Below are 21,231 nucleotides of genomic sequence, written 5' to 3' on the forward strand. Positions count from 1 at the left end.
ATTTGCAGCTGAAATGCTTGAGGCTTAAAAGTGGTCCATCCAGACCTTTCTACTTTGTATAGGCTGAATTGCATCCTCAAAAATGATACACTGAAGTCCTAACCCTTATTATCTGTGAATGTGACCTTACTTGGAAATAGGGTCTTTGCAAACATAATTGGGTTAAGAAAGATCTTTAGGGTGGGCCCTAATCTAATATGGCTGGTGTCCTTTTAAAAAGAAGAGACAGAGACACACAGGGAGGATGCTGTGTTATAACAGAGGCAGAGACTGGGGTGATGCAGCTGCAAGCCAGGGAGCACCAAGGCTTGCCGGCCCCAGCCAGAACCTGGAAGAGGCAAGGCAGAATTCTATCCAGAGTTTCCAAAGGAGCATGACCTCGCCGACATCTTGATTTTGGACTTCTTCTTCTCTCCAGAACTAGGAGAGAATAACTTCTGTTGTTTTAAGCCATCCAGTTTGTGTATTTTGTCACAGTAGCCCCAGGAAACTAATATACTCTACGAAATCACCTTAGGATGAAGTGCTCAGCTCTTGAATCTCTCATGCATGCTCTGGAAAGGTCATTCTCATTCATTCATTCATTCATTCATGTGCATGGCTGTTCTGGGCGTTTTGTAAGAAATACAAACCTAATTCATGTTATCAAGTTAACTTCAATCTGGGGAAACAAGAAATTTGCAGCAAGAGGTAGATTAAATACTGTGGCAAATAGAATGAGTCTCTGGGCCAGTCCTTAGCACTTGGTGGGTGTTCGGTATCACAAGGTATTATTGTAAGTAACAACAGGTGAAGTGGTGGACCTATTACAGACAGTAGAATCATACTGGTTGTGTGAGGGTGTCATCCTCTCCAATCTCTACTCACTGCCTCTCCCAGAGAGTCTTCCGCTTCTCTCACTCCAGTGTTCTAACACATTCTCCTATTTATTTTCTTCATGGCTTGTAACAGTCCCTGAAATGATCCTATGTGTTTATTTCCTTATTTACAGTAGGCCTTCTCCACCTTGGCACTGTTGATATTTTGGACCAGACAATTCTTTGTAGTTGGGGCTGTCCTGTGAGTTGTAGAACGTTTCACAGCATCTTTGGCCTCTACCCACTAGATGCCAGCAGCACTCCTCCCAGGCATAACAATAAAATATGTTTCCAGACTTTGACAAATGTTCCCTGAGGGGAAGAATTACACTGGTTGAGAGGCACTGATTTTAAGTGTGAGTCTTGAAGCAGGAATTGTCTGTCTTGTTCTCTTTTGTCTCCCCCGCGCCTGGAATAGTGTGCTTATACAGTGTCACTAAGTAAATGTGCGTTGGCAGGTAGACTGAAGAGCTAGTGCAGAGCTAAGTTTGCTGTTTTGTGGGAAATCAAAGGAGAAGTACCCTCTGGTTGGAAAACACCCCAGGAGAGGCAGCTTCAAGGAGCTGGCATGTGGATGAAAATGTTTAGCATGAGCAAGCTTTATCCTGGTCAGGGGCAGGCAGTGGGCATTCCAGGCAGAGGGAGTGGCCCTGGAAAAAGGGAGAAGGTAAGATGGGCTATGGGATGTTGGTGTAATGTTGCGGTGGTGAGGCTGGGGGTAAGAGGACCAGCTCAGAGAGGCTGCAGGAACATTGGGATGGAGTCCTAAGGGCCTGGAAGAAGGTGGTGGCAAAGAGATAGAGTTGTACTTGAAGATGTCTGATGAGTAAGAGAAAGTTTCTCTGGAGTCATTAATATGCCTGATTATTCCCTTGATTTATGCTCTTCACTGACAGATTAGTGTTTCATGAAATGCTATTACCCCTATAGCTCATATTTCTCTGGGTTTACTTTTACTCAGTAACTATCACTTCTGATTATTCTTACATTAATTGTACATAACACTGTGTTGCTTTAAATATATTATTTTAAAACATTTTGTTTTGCAATTCACTTTACGGTTAGAAATTCTGTAGACAGTGGTCATAAATCTCCCTTGAAAGAAAATGGAAGTTGTCTGTTTTAATTTTCTATCAATTCCTTACTGCTTGGGAAAAAATAATAGGGGACAGAAAAAACCCCCCACAAAAACCCTTTTTTAAGCACTTGCAATTGTCCATGTCTTACTTCTACTAGTGGGTTGCTGTTTTTAAGCTGAATAGATTACTTTCGAAATGCATGTGCATGAGATTAGGGTTTGAAGATGTTTTGAATAGAAATAGCATTTAATTTTGAGATGTGACCAAAAAGGTGGCAGCAATGAGATTGAAGAAATAGCACAGACTCTGGATCAGACAGATTTAGCTAGAATTCTGGCTCCTGTGCTTACTGGTTCTGTGATCCTGAGCAAGTTTCTTTCAGTCTTTTTTATTTATTTTGTTTTACCAGTACAATGGCAGGGGAGTGTAACTGGCCAGCCCTCAAACTTAGTGCCATAAAAGATCAACAACAAACAGTTATTTTGTACACAATTATTTTCTTTTGGGCAGGGCTCAATGGACATGGCTTGTTTCTGCTTCTCATGGCAACAGATATAGTCATGAGATTGGAGCTGGAGGACGCGTTTCCAAGGTGACTCGATCTCCTAGCTGGTGAGTTGATGCTGACTGTTGGCAAGGAGTTCAGTGGAGTCCATGTGGTCACCCCAGCTTGGTGGTCTCAGAGTAGTTGTTACTGGTGGAGGGTGTCCAGGTTCTTGGCATTTTGAACAAGGAATTGGACAACATGCACAAACAAAGCAATGAAAAAAAGCGTAGATTTACTGAAATGAAAGAACACTACAGAGAGTGGGAGCAGGCTTGAGCCAGTGGCTCAAGAGCCCTGGTTACAGACATTTTTTGGTATTTAAATATCCTCTAGAAGGTTCCCATTGGGTACTTGGTCTACACCCTATGTAAATGAAGTAGTGGACTGTCATCAGTCTGATTGATTATGGCAAGTGATCAATCCGAGGCTGAAGTGAAGTTACAAAGTTATTCCCGATGCAAACGTCTGATTGGCTACCAAAAGTGACCAATCAGAGGCTGAAGTAAAGTTACAAAGTTATACTCCTGTGGAAATGAAGACTTGGCCTGAAATCAGTCTGATTGGCTGCAGGAGGGGACCAATCAGAGGTACTTTCAATTTTTCATCTGCCAGGCAGAAAAGGTGGGGTGGCGGTGAGATACAAAAGGAGTAGCCTCTGGTTCTTTAGTTACTTGTGCATGAAAAGTTGGGGTTTTCCTTCTGATTTAGTTCTAGGAAGTCAGCATGAATCTGCCTTAGGTTTCCTGCCTCCAGACCCTACTCTCCTGCCTTAGTTGGACCACTTGTATAGTCTGGCTTTCCCCAGAATAAGTGTCCCAGGAAAACTTATCAGAAGCTATATGGCTTTCTATGACCTAACCTCAGAAGTCAAATAGCAACAGTTCTAACATATTCTTTGAAAAACAAAACAAAACAAAAAAACTTAAGAAAAATAAAAAACAGCCAGTTTCAATTTTTTTTTTTTGGAGGTGGGGTCACACTCTGGTCCATGCTAGAGTGCAGTGAAGTGATCCTAGCTCACTGCAGTCTCAAACTGGGCTAAATGATCCTCCCTTTACAGCCTCCCGAGTAGCTGGGAACACAGACATGCACCACCATGCCCAGCTAATTTTGTTTTTAGAAGGTAGATACTAGTGACATCAACAGAAAAGTAACTAAATAAACTATAGTACATATCCATACTAAAAAAAACACACATATATAATAAAAAGACACACAAGCTTTTAACAGGGATTACTTCTGGGGAGTACAGCTGAGAAATCACCTTAGAACTTTAGTTTTAATTTTTAACCATGACCATATATTACTTTCATAATAATGATAAAAAAGTAAGAGATAAACTTATATAGAAAGGAGTCCAAGAGATAGATAGAAAGGAGTCCAAGAGATAGTGGGAAGATAGAAAAGTAAAACATACCATTGAAAAGTAGAGATGAAGATCTCATTATGTTTCCCAGGCTGGTCTTGAACTTCTGGCCTCAAGTGATCCTCCCACCTTGGCCTCCCAAAATGCTGGGATTAGTTCTATCTTTGAAGTTCAAACTCTTTCTTTTGTACTAAAAGGTTCCTCATTCATCCTGTTATATCCAGATACTTAGAAGTCATCCCTGATACCTCCCTCTGCCTCACACTGCCATCTTTGAACTGCAATATTTGTTTCTTTGCCCCCACCTTGTCCTTTCTTCCATCACTTCTCCACATTATAGCATCTACTTAAAAGCAAATCTGGTCCTTTAATCACGACATCATAAAGCACACCAGGGGCTTCTGGCTCTCATTAGGATTAAGACCAAAATCTTGAGAGGACCTACATGGAGGGATCTGGCTCCCCTCTGTCTCTCAGCCTCATCTTGTATGATAGTTCCTCTGCAGCCCCTCCCTCCGGGCTTCTGCCGGGCTGGAACTCTTTCACTTCCTGAACTCCTAGACAGAACTCCATTTGATTTTGCCACAGAGCCCTTCCATATACTATTGCCTCAGCCTAGATGCTGTTTGTCTTGAGCTCTACAACTAGACCAGTTACTCCTATTCATTGCTTTTTTGGCTTTAATACTTAACATGGGATGGTGTGGGCTGAACTATCAAAAACCTAACTTAAACTGGCTTACATAAGAATATGCACTATCTGACATAACAGTAAGCCCAGGGGTAGAAGGACTACCTAGTTGGTTGTTTCAGTGGCTCAACAATGTCACTGAATTGTTTCTGTAACCAAATTCTTTGGGTTTTTCCATGATTTGCTCCTTACATTACCTTCAGCCTAAAGCAGGTAATCCTCCTGCTCACAATATGGCTGCCAGCAGCAACGGAGCCATTATGCATCCTTGTTTCCATCTCCTTCAACCATGGAATATAAATGCATTACTTCAGTATAATTGGACCAACATGGTTCATGTACCCAATCTATCCTCAGACCCATAAATTGCCAGGGAAGTCTCATGGTGTGATTGACTTAGGCTAATCAGAATTCACCAGTAGAGGTGTAAAGGTATTAGTGTCTCCTGAATCATAGGATAATGTGGAGAGGAAATGGACTTCTAAATAAAATCTGGGTAATATTAGGAAGGAGAGAGTGGGAAATGAATGCTCAGAAGGAAGAAATAGTGCCTACTAAAATAGCTCTCTGCATCTTCTTGGTGGCAGTTGCCTGAAGTTGTGATTTTTAGAACATTTTAATTGTGGTAAAATTAAATGTTATATGGTAAAACACATATAGCTTAAAATTTACCATCTTAGCTATTTTTAAGTGTACAATGCAGTGACATTAAGTAAATTCACATGATTCTGCCACCATCACCACCACCATTCATACCTATGGAAGGCTGGACATCTTGTAAAACCGAAACTCTGTATTTACTAAATAATGTTCCCATTCCTCTCCAGCCCCTGGTCATGACCATTCCGCTTTCTGTCTTGATGAGCTTGACTACCCTAAACACTTGATATAAGTAGAATCATACAGTGTTTGTCCTTTTGTGACTGACTTATTTCACTTGGCATAATGTACCCAAAGTTCATCCATGTTGTAGCATATGTCAGAGTGTCCTTCTCTTTTAAGGCAAAATAATATTCCATTGTATGTTATGCACATTCCATGTATGTTATACCACATTGTGTTTATCCTTTCATCTCGGATGAACACTCAGGTTGCTTCTGCGTTTTGGCTATTGGGAATAATGCTGCTATGGACCTAGGTTGTAATTTACAGGTATTCATTGGTGTTTACAATATATATTCTGTTTCCCTAGGTCTCCCCATGCTGTGAGCTCCACCAGGCAGTAGATGTATCTTTTGTTTATCCTCAGCAGTGCCTCTGTAAACCCAAGACAATGCCCAGCAGAGTATAGACACTCAAATATTTGTTGATGGAGTGAACAAACATTTAATTTGGGATGAATTTCAAATAACCTTACTTCTCCATGATCATATTTTCTTTTTTTAAAAAAACCTCATAATTATTTGGAAATATATGTGAATGTATAACTGGGAGCATACTCAGAAAAAAAAGAAGCTTTACTAAACCAAAATACTCTAACCAGGGGCTATTTACCTGTTTTTGATCATTTGCAGCAATCATACTTTGATTTTTATGGTTGAGTAGGAGTTTAGGAATTTATAATGAATTTAAACTCAGAATTTTGTGAAGATGATACAGGGACTGGAATGGAAATTCTACATTTTGTTTTACTTTAACTTTCAGCACAAGGGTCCTGTAGTTCTGATGTCAACTCTGAGCCCTCTTCATTAGGACACTGGGAAGAAGCTGTAGCCAGTTCCATGAAGAAAACCATTGACTCGGAGTGGTTTCTTCTTCACTTTGAGCCAAGTTCAGTGGTACTTTTGTCTAATGAGATTCATTCTGAGGTTGGTGAGTGTTTGAAAAATTATTACGGAAAATTTCAAGCATATAAACAAGTAGATATAATAATATAGTAAATTCCCTTATACCGATAATCCAATTCCAACAATTACCAATTCAGGGCCAGTATTATGTTATCTGCATCTTCATTCACTTCCTCCTTCCCCTTGGATTATTTAGGAGCAACTTCTAGACATTATATCATTTAATCTATAAGAATTTCACCATGTATTTTATAGGCAAGTACTCTTTATGGAAATACAATGACAATACTATTTTTATATCTAAATAATTAAAAATAATTACTTATAATAATGAAATATTGAGTCAATGTTCAAATTTTCCTAATTATTTTATATTTTTAGTAGTTTTTATCAGTAGCCAAATAAGTTTTATGTATTGCAATTGTTGGATGTGCCTCCAGTCTTTTAAAGTCTCTTCTCCTTTTCCCTCTGTTTTTGTTGTTGTTGTTGTTTTGTTTTGTTTTTTTAAATATTTCCCCTTAGAACTTATTTGTTGGGAAAAAAACAAAAAAACAAAAAAAAACTACTCATTTGGGCTGCAATCTTTCCCATACTCTGGATTTTGCTGATTGCATCCTTGTGGCATTGTTTAACATGTTCCTCTGCAACTCTGTTTCCTGCAAATTGGTAGTTAAATCTTGAAGCTTGATAGATCCAGACTGAAGTTTATAGCAAGAATACCTCAATCTTTAGATGGTGGTTTATTTTTCCATTGTGTATAATGGACTCTCTTTTTGTGATGATAGTAGCCATTCATGGCCATTCTTTGATCCATTATTTTACTAAGGTTCACAAAATGTGAATATCTAATTTTATCTTTTTTTTTTTTTTAGACGGAGTTTCTCTCTTATTGCCCAGGCTGCAGTGCAATGGCATGATCTTGGCTCACCACAACCTCCGCCTCCTGGGTTCAAGCTATTCTCCTGCCTCAGCCTTCCGAGTAGCTGGAACTACAGGCATGCACCATCATGCCTGGCTAATTTTGTATTTTTAGTAGAGATGGGGTTTCTCCATGTTGGTCAGGCTGGTCTTGAACTCCTGACTTCAGTTGATCCGCCCACCTTGGCCTCCCAAAGTGCTGGGATTACAGTCTGAGCCATGGTGCCTGCCAGTTTTTTTAACGTTGGAATACTTCTGTGAAGACAACCCCCCTCAATAATCCATTGACTACCCTCAGGTATATTTGATATAGAAAAAACAGAATTAATGCTTATATTTTACTTTTATTTACTAATTTTTAAACCTTTAAAAGTTACAATGAGATTTTTTCCCTACCCTTTTTGCTTTATCCCTTTATTTTTTCTTTCTTCTTTTTTCTTCTTTCTTTCCTTCCATCTCTGACCTCCTCTCTCCCCTCTTTCTTTCTCATTAGCTCATTCAAACATATTATTAACTATATTTATAACAAAAATATCTTAACACATTTAACTGCATTTAACTAATAATTACATTTAATTACACTTAACTAATAATTTAAATGTATTTGATGGGCTTCAGTAGGATTTGTTACTTTTAAATTTTAGAACACTTTTTTCTATTTGAAGAAAATCTTTACATACCACTCCTTGAGTAACACTTTCTTTAAATGTCAATTCTTTGTCAATTGGTTTTTATCCAGACTGTGCCTGCAATATGCTAATGAAGATACACAGAAACAAATCTTCTGAATGAGGCTTCCAAGTAAGCAAAAGCTTTTCTGATTAAAAAAAAAAAAAAAAGAGAGAGAGAGAGAGACAGATTCAGTTGATTGATGCTTTCTGCCCTTTATCTTTCTTCTTCCTCCGTGGCATGTGAGTGCAATGGCTAGAGGGGTAACAGAGATGATACCCCAAAGGGGATGAATGCTGAGATGCTCCCTCAGATGGTGGAATAGAAATTGAATGGAACCCAGTTCCTTTATGATCCCCTTCAAGAATTGTTCCATCTCAAGATTACCCAAATTCTAGTTAAGTAAGAAAATCCCCAAGTTTTTTTGAGCCACGATTTATTGGCATTTTTGATACTTGCAGCCACATGTCTTCACTGATATGTTTGTCCAAAGTCATGTTCACAATAAGTGAGAGAGGTTGGTTTCAAATTTAGGCTTCTTAATATCTAAAACTTGTGATTTTACTAAATAATATAAAGAACCGTGGGCAAAGAATACAACTGGATACTTCTGTATAGAGAACCCTCTGATTAACTCTTTAATGACCCTCAGATATGCTTTGTACAGAGAAGGCAGCATAAATGACTGATTGGTAAGCCAACTTCCCCATGTCCAAGGCTGCATGGTTCCCTAAGAGCCCAGGATTAACCTACGTTATCAGCTTCTCCTCAGGCAGGGAATGAGATGCTTCTGGCCTTGTGTAATGAGCTGATGAAATATACAAGCTGTCTCTTGCTTCTTGTCAAATGATTTCCAACCTTTCTATACCAAGGAGTCCTTTTTTCTTAACTCTTTGCAAAGTAAAACAGGTTTTGAAAGATTTTTGTCTAAAACAACTACACTTAACAATAAATATTGAATTACTTCCCTCTCTAAATTTAATCAAATGCGCATATAGTCTCTAATCATAGTTTCCAATCTCCATGTCCAGGGTTAGTTCCTTGAGTTGGTTCTAATTTCAGAAAAGAATAAGAATACTTTGGTTCACATGTGTATCCTCAATGTCTGTCAGTATTTTAAGGATAATAGTAATGTCCCATAGATTCCTGGGTTGTCTTTGAAACCTTCTGTGGGTCTGGGGACTCTGCTGGGGACCCAGGCTGGGCATCCCTGCTCTAGAGTTTGATGGTCCATATTCCAGGAAGCTGGGTGGTTGTCCCACAAGAAAAGGTTGTAGAAGAGCCTTCTAGGCAGAAGATAGGGTTGATTCTGCTGTGGGTTCCTCTTAGTGCCCCATGTTACTTTTTAGCAAGGCTGATCCCATGATAGCCCTGGTTGTGCCAGGCCTATTTGGCTCCTCATGCTCATGCCTCCCACTTGGACTCAAGCCAGACCTGGATCCTGAAAGCCCAATCATGGAGTATTTTAGGAGCCCCATCCACAAAGGTAAGCAGGATCTAGAATTGGTCGTGCTTGGGTATCCAGCCTGCCCACTTTGTGCCCTGTGGATTGCTCTGTAGCTTTCCCCTCCTGCCCTTCTTATGCTAATCATGTTCATGATGGTTGAGTTCTGTTGGAAAAACATTTGCTGAGCTCCTGCCATGATCCAGCATAGCACTAGATGCCAATCTATAAAGATGAGTAAGGTCCCATGTTTATCATCGAGCCTCTGCCTTGATTTCTGGTTGGTATTCAGGTTTCCCTCATTTAAAACTTAATGTAGAAGGATTTGTGAGATATGACATAGTTCATGCCAGCCTCCCTCTACCTTCTACCTGAGTTAGACCCCTCTTGTTCTACCCCCAGCTGCTGATGGGATCCTGATACAGCCCGGGTAGATTATCTACCATCTCAACATTGTAGATCCTACCTTTCTGCAGAGTGGGGCCCTGTTGCCACATCCTTCCCACCAGATTGAGTTCCTATGTTTCCCTCTCCTATGTGACTGTCTCTCCCATTAAAATATGCACTTCTAGAGGGCAGGGACTGTGTTCATCTTGGTATCCCAGCACCATGCCCAGAGCACAGTGAATAGTAGGTACTGGTAACTGTTTGTTGAATGATGAATGGTGAGTGCTGCATGTAGAGGGCAGATGAGGAGCTAGGCCCCTGAGAAGTCTGGAAATGGTGTAGGTTGGCCACTAAAGATGACCGTGATGTCACCTGGGGTTGTGATATGGGATGAAGGGAAGACTGTGGACCAGATGCCACTGTCATCATCAGGCTATCACTAGAGTGAGTACTAGTCAGGTGGTGGTTAGGGAAAGCAGCGACGGGGTGGAGGTCAGTGTAGTTGAAGGACCTGAGACTCAAGAGAGAGAGGAACTTTGACATAGGCAGCTGGGACTGGCACTGCGGGCCAGCATGCTGAGAGCAACTCTGAAGAACATGGAAGGACAGATTGAGAACAGGCTGACTCCACGTGACAGGACTGCAAAGGAATCAGGTTGCCAGGGAAGAGCTGGTTCTCAGAAAGGCCAGGACATGGTGGGGAGACTCAGGAGGAGGTTGGGGGTATATGGTATTGGTGAACCACATGGCAAAGGTATATGGATGAGCACCTTAGTGAGATGAGACCCCGGGATGGCTGCCCACCCCGTCTCATGCATTCTCCTCCTCCACTGAGTCTCCGCTCGCTTCATGTGAGGGTTGATGGCTTTGGCTTTGCTCCAACTTCCTGCATCTTCTCTGACTGTGTCCTGACTTTGACCATGAGCCTTGTCCTTGACAACTGCCTTGTCTCAGGTCCTGGACTGCTACCACCCCTCCCTCCTCTGAGGAAACCAGACCTGAGCAGGCAGCTCCTGCAGCTTTTCACCTCGACTTATCTCCCCAGCCAGAGCTTTTGCTTAATTTGCTTACTGACATTTCACACTGATATGCGGGGACTCATCAATCGAGTTCCAAGCATATGCATGACTCACATGCATTTGAAGAGTATGTGGAGGAGGGAGGGAAAAAATGAGACACAGAGGATTTTAGTCATGTAAGTCATGAAAGAGCCTACCAGGCTTGCTTTGGTTTTGTTTGTTTTAGAAAATGACTGGAGGCCATAATGTTTGAACTTTTTTATTGTGAAGTCTGCTGAGAATTCAAGCAGGGCCAAACCCCCGAGACTTCTCTTTCTTCAGTTCCTGAGACAGAAAGGATGAGTCTGAATCTTATTAAGCAGATCCCCAGGACTTGGATTGAAAGAAATATGAAAACACAATTTTGTGTTCAAGCCTGGGAAGGAAAAATAACTTCAGAGTGAGCCAGACATATTTTGGAATTCCTTCAGCATCTACACAGCAGGACCTACACAGCATAAAACTGTGAAAGTTTGTGAGTGTGTGTGTGTGGTGTGTGGTGTGTGTGTGTATGAGAGAGACAGAGAGAGAGAGAGAGAGAGAGAGAGTATGTGGTCATCTTCTGGCTGGAAAATTGCTTCCAAAATTTGCACAAGGAGACAATTTCTTTTTTACCAAACTGATAAAAATGTATCACATAGCCTTTAAAGATGGAACTTACTTTTTGTGAAATTGACACATTTGCTTACCCCTTGTTCCTGCCAGGAAAGTGCTTCCTTCCACTAGCATGTGAATCCTACAGGTTCTTAGTGTGTGGCCAGGTCTGCCTTGTTTCCTCCAGCTCACAGAGCATTCTCTGTCTCTTGAGAACCCCCACAGCCTTTGTCACTTAGTCAAACATAGGTTGCTATAGCAAAGTACCGTAAATTGGGTGGCTTATATACAACAGAAACTTGTTTCTCACAATTCTGGAGACTGGAAGTCTCAAATCAGGGTGACAGCATCGTCAGGTTATGGTGAGGGTCTTCTTCCAGGTTGCAGACGGCTCACTTCTCTCTGTGTCTTCACATAGTAGAAAGAGGGTGAGAGGATTCTATCATCACCTAGAGGGTAAATATTTCAACATATAATTTATAATAAACACTCAGTCTATTTTCAGGTTGCTTCTGGCTTTCTCAAGCCTGACTTTCCTCATAGCTGTGATTTTCTTATTGCTTTCCCTTAAACACAAGTCAGGTCTGTCCTTTAATTCTCTGTAATGCAGTTTATAAAACACTATTGAAGACTTGTGGAATGAGAAAGGAATGACAATGCAGACAAGTATTACCAGATACAGTTGCTCCTAGCATCCTCAGCTCTTGCCTGTCTCCCAGTTGTGATGCCCAGCATAGTGCCTGTATGGTTTGGCTGTGTCCCCACCCAAAATCTCATCTTGAATTATAATCCCCATAATTCCCACGTGTGAAGGGCAAGACCAGGTGGAGGTAACTGGGTCATGGGAGCAGTTTCTCCCATGCTGTTTTTATGAGAGAGTCTCGTGAGATCTGATGGTTTTATAAGCGTCTGGCATTTTCTCCTGCTTGCACTCACTTCATCCTGCCGTCCTGTGAAGAAGGTGCCTGCTTCTTCTTTGCCTTCTGCCATGATTGTAAGTTTCCCGAGGCCTCCCCAGCCATGTGCAACTGTGAGTCGATTAAAACTCTTTCCTTTATAAATTACCCAGTCTCAGGTATTTCTTCATAGCAGTGTGAGAACAGACTAATACAGCACCCGTAGAGGGAGGAGGCTAAATACGTGCATTTCTCCTAATCTAGATTCGGGCCCTTGGCTTTCTAGAGACCTTAAGAGAGAATAACCAAGGTTCCCTCTAAACCCCGGGCCTGGTCTGGCCACCCATTAACAGATCTTACAGACACAACTGAATTTTTATTGGTTTAGGTATCTCTGTTTCAAAAGGGGTTCTTATTTTACATTTGTCTAATTAAAATGCCCTGTAAGTGTTTTTTTTCCTAAACAAAGCCTCTCTCTTCCCTCATAGAGGAATCTGAGCCTCCTCCTTGGAAGAAACAGAAGAATCGTTGGCAGCTTTCAAATGTCAGGGGCACGCTTCTAACTGTCAAGATTTCAAAACATGTGTACATGTAGTTGCAGCTAGATAATGCCAGAGAACATTAACTATCTTCTCCTTCTCTCATCCTTATGTAGCTATTAACATTTTGTGTTAGTTTGGTACATTATTCTTAAAACTTCTCAGCCAGTATGGTATAATTATTAACTGAAATCTGTAGTTTTCATAAAGGTTCAGTTTTTGTGTAGTGCAGTTCTATGGGCTTTGACCAATACATATTTTCAACTATCCACCATTACAGTATATAGAACAATTTCATTGCCCTAAAAATCCCCTGTCCTCCACTGCTTCCTTGCTCTTAAATTCTGAAACCCCTAGCAACCATTTATTTATTTGCTATCTATATAGTTTTGTCTTTTCCAGAATGTAATAGAGTTGCAATCATACAGCCTTTTCTGACTCACTTCTTTTATCTAACAAATACTTTTGAGGTTCCTCCATGTCTTTTCATGGCTTGATAACTCATTTCCCTTTATCACTGAATAATATTCCATTTTATGGATGTACCATGGTTTATTCATTTGCCTGTTGGAGACAACTTGAATGCTTCTAGTTTTTGGTAATGATAAATAAAGCTGCTATAAACATTCATGTACAAGTTTTTGTGTGGATGTAAGCTTTCAGCTCATTTGGGTAAATACCCAGGAAACATGAGTCCTGGATTATATGGTAAGAATATCTCTTGTTTTGTAAGAAACTGCCAAATTGTCTTCCAAAGTGGCTATATCATTTTGCATTTCCACCAGCAATAAATAGCAATAAATGAGAGTTCATATTGCACCTTATTTGCATTTGGTATTTTACATTTTAGCTATTCTTATAAACGTATAATAGGAACTTACGTGGTTGCTCCTAGTGTTTTAATTTGTAATTCCCTAATATGCTTACTAAACCTATGCTTATTTGTCATTTGTACATGTTCTTTTGTAAGGTGTCTGTTCAGATCTCTTATCCCCCCCCCCTTTTTTTAATTGGGTAGTTTGTCTTCTCATTCTTAAGATTTAAGATTTCTTTGTATATTTTTGGCTACAAGATGCTTATCAGATATGTGTTTTGTAAATATTTTCTCAGTCTGTGGCTCATATTTCCATTCTCTTAACAGTTTATTTTGCAAAGCAGAAGTTTTAAATTTTAATGAAGTCCAGTTTGTTCATTTTTCTCTTTCATAGATTGTGCTGCTCATGTTGTATCTAAAAATTCATCACCAAACTTAAGGTCACGTCAATACTTTTCTTTTTTTAATTTATTATTATTATACTTTAAGTTCTAGGGTACATGTGCACAACGTGCAGTTTTGTTACATATGTATACATGTGCCATGTTGGTGTGCTGCACCCATTAACTCGTCATTTACATCAGGTATATCTGCTAAAGCTATCCCTTCCCCCTCCCCCCTCCCCACAACAGGACATGGTGTGTGATGTTCCCCTTCCTGTGTCCAATTGATCTCATTGTTCAGTTCCCACCTACGAGTGAGAATATGCGGTATTTGGGTTTCTGTTCTTGCGATAGTTTGCTGAGAATGATGGTTTCCAACTGTATCCATGTCCCTACAAAGGACACAAACTCATCCTTTTTTATGGCTGCATAGTATTCCATGGTGTATATGTGCCACATTTTCTTCATCCAGTCTGTCACTAATGGACATTTAGGTTGATTCCAAGTCTTTGCATTGTGAATAGTGATGCAATAAACATACATGTGCATGTGTCTTTATAGCAGCATGACTTATAATCCTTTGGGTATATCCCCAGTAATGGGATGGCTGGGTCAAATGATATTTCTAGTTCTAGATCATTGAGGAATTGATATTTCTAGTTCTAGATCCTTGAGGAATTGCCACACTGTTTTCCACCATGGTTGAACTAGTTTACAGTCCCACCAATAGTGTAAAAGTGTTCCTATTTCTCCACATCCTCTCCAGCACCTGTTTTTTCCTGATTTTTTGATGATTGCCATTCTAACTGGTGTGAGATGGTATCTCATTGTGGTTTTGATTTGCATTTCTCTGATGACGAGTAATGATGAGCATTTTTTCATATGTCTGTTGGCTGTATGAATGTCTTCTTTTGAGAAGTGTCTGTTCATATCCTTTGCCCACTTTTTGATGGGGTTGTTTTTTTTCTTGTAAATTTGATTGAGTTCTTTATAGGTTCTGGATATTAGCCCTTTGTCAGATGAGTAGATTGCAAAAATTTTCTCCCATTCTGTAGGTTGCCTGTTCACTCTGATGGTAGTTTCTTTCACTGTGCAGAAGCTCTTTAGTTTAATTAGATCCCGTTTGTCAATTTTGGCTTTTGTTGCTGTTGCTTTTGGTGTTTTAGACATGAAGTCCTTGCCCATGCCTATGTCCTGAATGGTGTTACCTAGGTTTTCTTCTAAGGTTTTTATGGTTTTAGGTCTAATATTTAAGTCTCTAATCCATCTTGAATTAATTTTCATACAAGGAGTAAGGAAAGGATCCAGTTTCAACTTTCTGCTTATGGATAGCCAATTTTCCCAGCACCATTTATTAAATAGGGAATCTTTTCCCCATTTCTTGTTTTTGTCAGGTTTGTCAAACTTTTCTTTGTTATCTTCTTAGTTTTGCACTTTCTTTAGATCTATGTTTCATTTAGAGTTAATTTATTTAAAAAGTGTAAGATCTATGGTTTATATATTTATTTTTGCATGTAGATATCCAGTTGTTTTAGCACCATTTGCTGGAAAGACTACCTTTTTTTGTTGAATTGCCTTTGCTCTTTTGTCAAACATGGGTTGACTATATTTGTTTGTGCCTGTTTCTGGGCTATATATTCTGTTTCATTCACCTGTTTGTCAGTTCTTTTACCAAAACAATAATGTCTTGATTGCTGTAGCTTTACAATAAGTCTTAAAGTTGGGTAGTGCCAGTCCTTGACTTTGTTCTTGTTCAGTGTTTCGTAGGCTATTTTGAGTCTTTAGCCTTTCCATATAGTTTAGAATCATTTTCTCAATATCCACAAAATAATTTGCTAGAATTTTTATTAGGACTGTGTTGAATTTGTTGAGAAGAATTGACGTCTTATCCATGTCATCATTGAGAATAATTGACATCTTATCATCTCCTATCCATGAACATGGATTATCTCTCTAGTTATTTAGATCTTTGATTTCTTCTGTCAGAATTTTATAGTTTTCTTCATATATATCCTGTGCATATTTTGTTAGATTTATACTTAAGAATTTTAGTTTTTTGGGTGCTAATGTAAATGCTGTTGCATCTACAATTTCAAATTCCAATTGATCATTGCTGGTATACAGATTTATTTATTCCTGTCAGAAAAAAAGAACCCTCCACACAAGCTTAAATTGCCTTAGTGTAAATAACACCTCACCAGAGACTGAAGGTTAATTCTTATCCAAAGTCTGATTCCTTCAGTCCCATCAGGAGTTTATTTATCCTATGCTTAAATATTGTCTATGATGAACCCTTCACTCTTTCTCAAGATAATGCATTGTCTCTAGGACAACGTTGTTGTTAGATGGTTTTTTCTTATACCTGATTTCTTGAGGATAAGAGATAGCTTCATTATAACACAACAAAGACAGATGTGTTCCAAGTAAACCACTTAGTCTGCATCCTTTTATCTCCTTTGGATAAGTCAAGGCTTTCCTAGCACTGGTGAAGCAGGGGAGGCTGGTGTTCTGTGGGGTCCTGTGTGCTGAGTTATCATACGCTAGGCTACTAACTGCGAGCCAAACACCTTACTTTAGGTCTGAATTTGTAGTCATTAGCTGAGTAACTTTGGGCAAGCTCCAACATTTTCCAATTTCTTGATGTTTAGAAATGAGAAAATTAATACTATCACAGGGCTGTTGTAAGAAAGAAGCAACATAGTGACCATGAAAACAGTTTTAAACCAAACTGTCCAGTGGAAGCATAATTTTAACTCATTTTCCTCTACTTCACAGTCACCACTCAGAACCGTAAATTATCAGATGTACACAGTAAGAAGGGCAGAGAGGGAAGGGCAGAAAATGAAGTAGAGTTGACATGCTCACAGTGAACCCAGAAGACAGTATTCCTCAACTTTGAGTGTCTTAGCTGAAGAAAACTTAAACATTACCTAATTTAACCACTTTGTTTCATAGATGAGAAAACTGAGCCCTGACGAGTGAAACAAATTGCCTAAATTCAAGAGCCAGGCTATTTAATTGCTGTACTAAGAAAAGATCCAATCTGACTCTAAGACCAGTGCTTTTTCTCCTTGCTCACATGACAAAAGAAATGCCTGACTGCGCATTCCAGACTGCGCCTCTTACCATACTTTCATGTCTCATCCTTGATCATGGAACACATGGCTTTCCCACCAAAGCTCTTATCGTAAGAAATTGGGAAATTGTTTACATGATAAGTATCCCTTCCCCACAAAAACCAACCAGCTGCTCATCTTTGAGAGAGAGGCATTCTTTTAGGCTCAAGCAAGCCACGAGGAGCAAAGGTCCTCACCTTGTACATTAATTTCTACTGATCAAAAGAAGAAAATTTTACTTAGGTGGACAAAGCAGGATTTCTTAGTTCCGATTGTGGGATAAGAGATACAAATGCTTTATGTCAATTAGAATTCAAATGTTCTCCTGAAAATAAAAAAATCAAAGAATTTTCTGGAAGGGAAGGGCTAGGTTCCACATGTAGTAAACTTTATTTCTCATAGCCTGGTGTTGTAGACTCCTGCATTTCACAAGCATCTACCTCCAAGAGTTGTGCAACCCTGGGCTTGATGCCTGTGATTTTACCATCTCTGTAATAGTGGTGATAATGATATGTACCTGTAGATTAAATGAGAAGGCACCTACAAAGCCCACAGCACAGTGCCTTGTAGAATATGAGGCATGGTGCCATAGTGGATCCTGAAATGAGGATTTGTGAGCTCACAGACCTTAGGCTCTGGAGTCAGACACATAGGGAATTATGGGCAAGTGTAGCAGACGCTGTTGATTACCTTCCTAGAGACATTAGTTCTCCCCACTTCCTTCTTCCTCAACTGTGTTCTGATACCTGCTCTCTCCTCGCCATGTGCTGCTTTAGGAGGCATTGTACACTTTTTCCAGGCCCTAGGGTGGGTCTGAATTGGTCTAAACTGATCTTGGTGGTTTCCATTCTCCTGGGCAGTGATTAGCTTAGGTTTGGGCATGTGATGCAGTTCTGGCCAGTCAGATCTCAGAAGTTGGCTTGGGGACTTTCAGGAAAGGGTTTCTAGCTCTTAAAATAAGACATTGCTATGGGTGGAATTTTGTCCTTCCCCAAAATATGTTCAATTCTAACCCCTGGTACCTGCAAATATGATCTTATTTGAAAATAGGGCCTTTACAGATGTAGTTGAGTTAAGGTAAGGTTATTCCAGAGTAAGGTGTGGCCTAAATCCATTATGATTGGTATCCTTATAATCAGAGAAGAGACAGAAGGACATATACGCAGAGATAAAGCAACTGGAAAGTGATTGGAGTGTTGCATTTATAATGCAAGAAACATCAAGGATTGCTAGTGATCTCCAGAGGCTAAGAAGAGGCAAGGAATCTCCTTCTCTAGAGGCATCAGAGGGAGCCTGGCCCTGCTGACACCTTGATTTTAGTCTCCCAGCTTCCAGAACCATGAGAAAATAAATTTTTGTTGTTTTGGGTCATCCAGTTTGTCCAGTTTATGGTACTTTGTTATGGCAGCCCTAGGTGCCTAATACAGGCACAAAGAAAATATGTGCCCTTGGTCTCTCCCTTTGGATTTTTTATGTCTGGATGAAGCTCTTGAAACTTCCGTAGCCTGATTGTAGCTCTGCAGACCAAACTTGAAGATTATGGTGACTCTCTGGGGCTGGCAGGATGAAAGGTTGAAAATAACCCAGGTGTGAAGTCACTGAATTCACAAATCCTGAAGCTGCCTCCCTCTGTTCTTCCTGTTGTGTCCGATAATGCATCTCTCTCATTGTTCAAGCCATGCTGAGTTGATTTTTCTGTTACTTGCAGACAAAATAATTCTAACTGATTCAGAAAGTTATTCTCTCTCTGTCCCTCATTTCCTCATCTGTAACACAACAATGCTATAGTACCTAGTCCATAGGATTTTTGTGACAAATAAATAAAATAGAGAATCATCCAGGTATTTTTCTCTTTATCTAATTTTTGCTACAGTGCATGAAAAATTCAATACCTGCCAGCTACTATTACTATTCTGTTCCTTCAGATTTAAAATGTAGTGAACATTCAGTAAATACTTACTTTTGAAGGAATGAATGAATGAGGTCACTGTAATGCAAAAGGGAATATAGAGATGCTAACAAGGACAAAACAAATTGCAATGAGAGATGGAAAGATTTATCCTGGACCCTGGCTCCAAATCAAGCCCTGGGGGCTACATATGGCCTGGGTCAGGTTGATGAGGACTCACTCCTGGCCAGTCTGGAATTCTTATGTAGAGAGCTTTGAATTTAAAAATACCTATTGGGGTTTGCAAATAATCTAGGTTGTAGGATAGGCGGGAAGAAATGAGGCTCAGAAACTGCCTTCCAAAGTCCCCCAGGGTGAGGCCTCAGCCTGGGTGCATAAGGATTAAGGAAAAAGAAGTCAGGAGCTTTGTTACATCTCTGAGCTAAGCAAAAGGGCTTTCATTTTGCCTGAGGGAGAGCAACTGACTGTTTCTCCCAAAGACCTTGTTTGAAATTAAGGTCTTGGAACACTGGATTCAATTAACTACCAGTTTAAGAACCTTGGGGAATCTAACTTGCCATGTGCTTCATTTTCCCTTACAAATCACCTCCTGTTTCCTTGCCTTCATATTTCTCCCACCTACAGAGAATTCTGTACTCAGGACTGGGTCAAGACCAGCTTCCTTTTCCTGAGTTAAAAGTGAGGAATACTGGGCAGGCTTTGCCTTCAGCATCAGTTTTACTGTCAGCTTGGCCTACAGTCAAGTTCTTGATACACACACACACACACACACACACACACACACACAACACACCCCTCCAATCTGGGACTATGCAGAGTCAGAGATGGATTAGACAAAATCTTTGTCCTAAGGAACTCACAGTCTAGTGGGAGGAGAGAGACAGATAAATTGATAAATGCCTCATTATTGGTAGATGCCGTAAAATAATCATAGTACTTGTTAAATCAAGTTTAGCCTGATGCTTCCTTCTCACATATTTTAATTTTGGCCCAAGGTTTTCTCTGAACATGGTGAACTATAGCAAGAGGAAGTGTAAACAGATGGTAGCCTACACTTGTGCCAATCACCGAGTTTTGGCCAATCAAATGTAGCCAATGGTTGCAACCGTGTTCAAATAAGGCAAATGGTGAGCTGCAACCAATCCAGCTGTTTCTGTACCTTACTTCCATTTTCTGCAGTCACTTTCCTTTTTCTGTCCATAAATCTTCCACCACATGGCTGCACTGGAGTCTCTGAGCCTACTCCTGCTCGGAAGTCTGCCTGATTGGTGAATCGTTCATTGCTCAATTAAAATCCTTTACATTTAATTCAGCTGACATTTTTCTTTTGACATATTGAAGTCCACATGAAAACTGGAGAACACTGAAGAGAGGCTTAGCTAGGAACTGGATGGTGTCAGGACAGCCTTCACAGAGAGGTGGTGCCTCATTCTGCTAAATCTTGCAGTGAGAGCAGGAGTTTGCCAGGTACAGGTCTGAATAAAAATACATGTCAGCTGGGAGTTAACTGAGGTTCTACACTGCGAGGGGCACAGAATATCCCTACAGCAAACTGGAATGAGGTTTCGGTTGGCCTAGGATTCTACCTGTGGTTCCTATTGCGCTTGGAGGAATGCACCTTGCTTTCCCTCTTATTTGATGAATATAACAAAACCCTTATTCTGAATTTAGTATATTATAAACAATTAGAAGTTCTGTTTTCTAGTCAAAACACAGTCTTCATCCTTAATAGGCTGCATGGCTTTTGACCCTTGAAACAGTATTAAGAAGTGGGAGGTAAGCACATTTGGGGTAGAAGAACAGACAGAGTTCATTAATCTGCATTGAAGAGGCAGAGACAGATCCAAGAGGGCTGCTGTAGTGGGAACGGGAGCTGGGGAAGAGTTGGGAAAAGGCCCAGCATTGCTGTGGCTCAGAAAAGATGCCTTCAAGGAGAGACTCGTGGAATGGAGCTATTTTCTATGACATACGATGTTCCATGTGACATAAATGCCCTCCTCCATCGTCTCTGTGACGTTGAGTAGATTCTCCTTGGTCACCGATACACTTATAGGAGTGGTTTGTTTCTAAGGAGCTTAAAGAATAAAGTGACATAGTAATTGGTACATTATTTACTAACCTAAGAAAGAATATATGTACTTAACATTTAAGTGAGTAGAAAAGTATTTTCTCTTCACT

At 40.1% G+C, this 21,231-nt stretch overlaps 1 long non-coding RNA gene across 10 annotated transcripts in view; it reads left to right on the forward strand.

Annotated features, from left to right (window-relative positions):
• Positions 1-1,350: 1,350 nt before the first annotated feature.
• Positions 1,351-21,231, forward strand: part of LOC107129704 (uncharacterized) — a 69,470-nt gene continuing 49,589 nt past the window's right edge. For 3 of the 10 annotated variants that reach the window (XR_010586751.2, XR_012434675.1, XR_001490654.4), the window contains exons 1-4: positions 1,351-1,524; positions 2,447-2,548; positions 6,184-6,351; positions 7,199-7,542. This is a non-coding gene — a long non-coding RNA (uncharacterized lncRNA). Of the gene's footprint in view, positions 1,525-2,446; positions 2,549-6,183; positions 6,352-7,198; positions 7,543-7,983; positions 9,400-21,231 lie in introns of all 10 variants that reach the window. The other 7 variants (XR_012434674.1, XR_012434678.1, XR_010586753.2 and 4 more) reach the window with 6 other exon arrangements.

The sequence above is a fragment of the Macaca fascicularis genome, chromosome 5, assembly GCF_037993035.2.
Source record: "Macaca fascicularis isolate 582-1 chromosome 5, T2T-MFA8v1.1".
Classification (NCBI taxonomy): Eukaryota; Metazoa; Chordata; class Mammalia; order Primates; family Cercopithecidae; genus Macaca; species Macaca fascicularis.